The sequence below is a fragment of the Staurois parvus genome, unplaced genomic scaffold, assembly GCF_062004578.1.
Source record: "Staurois parvus isolate SC_StPar_1 unplaced genomic scaffold, SC_StPar_1.0 ptg000172l, whole genome shotgun sequence".
Taxonomy (NCBI): domain Eukaryota; kingdom Metazoa; phylum Chordata; class Amphibia; order Anura; family Ranidae; genus Staurois; species Staurois parvus.
This window is the reverse complement of record NW_028317968.1, coordinates 13,730,846-13,733,505: the sequence shown is the minus strand read 5'-3', so window position 1 is coordinate 13,733,505 and position 2,660 is coordinate 13,730,846. Positions and strand designations below refer to the sequence as shown.

The 2,660-nt window shown below is 37.6% G+C and overlaps 1 pseudogene; it reads left to right on the top strand.

Moving 5' to 3' along the window:
* Positions 1-443: 443 nt before the first annotated feature.
* Positions 444-1,315, top strand: LOC149462678 (phosphatidylethanolamine-binding protein 4 pseudogene; annotated as a pseudogene).
* The last annotated feature ends 1,345 nt before the right edge of the window (positions 1,316-2,660 follow it).

Sequence of the window (2,660 nt, the reverse complement as noted above, 5' to 3'; positions counted from 1 at the left end):
ATCTCAATGACACCATCGGTTCAGGGACATGTTTTCTTTTCAGTGACACCATCAGCTTAGAGACATGTTTTCTTTTCAGTGATATCACCGGCTCAGGGATATATTTGAAGTAAACTTGACCATGCTGAGAGGAATATACCCGGCTGGCCAATGTTTTTTTGTTTGCCCCATGCAGCAGCATAACTCAATTGTCTCTGAATCCTGTGTCCCTTAATGAACTCCAAGAACTAGATTTTTTGCAAAGTACAATAATTCTGCTTTATTGCTTTAATTGTTTTTTCTTTCTGTTTGTGGTCATCCTTTCCTTACATACGTTAAAATATTATGCAAAAAAACTACTTCTTCTTAGATAAGATGATGAAACAGCTAAACGGTTAACTGATATGAAATAACATCATTTGAAGCAACATCGGGTGAAAACTAACATCAGACTGCTATTAACAGGCTACAAGACAGGATCTACAGAAATGGAAAAGATGCTATTTGCATTTCACGTGTTCCTATCCCTGGTATTCTTTACCTTGTTGCATCCCGTTTCCTGTGACTTTGAGCCTATCACTGGAGATGATGCCAAATTTTGTCAAGGTGACCTTCATGTAATCTACCCCAGTTTGGGAGATGTTTCTTGCGTGTATGTACCGTACTGCTTTGGAAATTATCAATGTTTGAGAAAAGTTCTGGGCTCTCCATGGATACAATATCCTCATGCTAAACCAAAGAAGCTGTACACCTTGATAATGGTGGATCCAGATGCTCCGAGCAGATCCAACCCAATACACAGATTCTGGAGGCACTGGCTGGTAACAGATATTCCTAGTGATGTTCTTCTAAGAGGAAAAGAAGTAACTGGAACTGTTGCTTCTCCTTATCATCCACCAAGTCCACCAGCTCATATTGGATATCACAGATACCAGTTTCTGCTGTACGTTCAAAATCTTGGCATCTCTCCTTCTCTCAACCACAGTGATAGATTTCTGGGTCCCTGGGATGTCTATGCTTTTGCCCACCGCTGCGGACTGAAAGATCCTGTTGCTACAACTCAGTTTATGACCAGAAATCCACATATGTAGGATACAATATTTTTAAAATACAGCAAATTCTTGAATTTACTCTAAGGTATATTTATTTGTTGTATGTTGTATTCATGACCAAGCAATTATATAGGCATGAGATAATTATATAGAATCCCTGTTAGGAGCACATATTTGTTAGCAATATATAACATTTTTTTTACTTCAATTAATTTACTAACACATTGATGATAAAACAACTTTTTATATGTATTTTATACAAATAAAGTTGATTATTATATCAACTTTGGGCATTATTTCAGCAATGTGAAAAGTACTGGGTACTCAGCTGGGAAAAATAGCCGAGGTACATGCACCTAAATAAAAAGCCTATCATTTGAACCATGACTGGAATCAGTTCACTCTGCAAAGTGGAGCACATTTATTCATCTGTAATATATATAAAGCAAAACCTTTTTTTCTGTTTTGTATACATTAGGGAAGTCATGGGACCTCTGATAGAATTTTAGTGCTTGATGACCAGGACACAGGTCACAGGAGAGAAAGTGCTGGAAAATCCAAAATGTTAGAGTTGTCACCTGAACATGAGAGAATGCTTCCAATATGGCAATTGTTCAGGAGAGGAGATTTTCCTCACTTTAGAGGGATTTTCTCTTATGTACCATTGTGTCTTTAGAATAAGAAGGATGAGGGAATTCATAATTGCACACAGCAAAAAAAAATGTCAAGGGTTCTAACCATTCCCTACTATAACCAATACTAAAACAACAAAAAACTAGCTTTAAATTATAAGTACAAAAGGAATACTTCTCCAAATTTAGAAAATGTATAGAAATGAAACAGCTTTTCAGAGAGCATTATACAAGACAGTGAAGAGGCAATATGTTTACTTGAATAGGTGAACATGGCAAGGGTTTGATTCTTGCTGTGGCACATGTACAGCCCTAAGTGGTTGCATGCCCTTGTTTAGGTAGGCAGTCGGGAGGGTAAAAATGTGGGTCAATTGCTCTCTTGGCTGCAGTCTGAATGAGCCAAATTAGAGAAAGAATATACTGATAGCTTGCTTGATCTTTCACTCTCTACCTAGTTGTTTGTTTATATCATACAGTTAAATAGAGGTAGAAATTCACAGCTCACATCCTAAGTGGTTGCTTCTACTTTCAGTTAGGAATCCTCTTACAGCCTATTGCTACTCAGAACCAGACCAATATGTTTTTAGAAAAAGGGGGTATACAGATCTAATGGGTTATTCTTCCTCTTATTTTCCCGTGATCAGCCCTTCGCCATCACTATTACTTTACTATTACTAAGCTACTAAACCAACTCTAGGGACAACAACAAAAACAAATTACCTTTTCAGTGCCCCCCTACTAACTAAAATAGAACTCTGTGCAAAATCCTCTTTACATGTTCCTTGTTGCTGATTTCCTACCTTCACTGAATATGTCATCCATCTCCTGGATCACTCAGGAGTTGCTCTGAAATAACCTATTAATTTTCAAATCAAACCATTAATTCTCCTTAGTTTCATGTTTGTAAGATCAGTGGCTGCTATGCCTCCTATTCCCCCAGCCACTGGTCTTGGCATATCCCTTCTGTAGTTCTTTCTCCAGGAAGCAGTGATGTCAT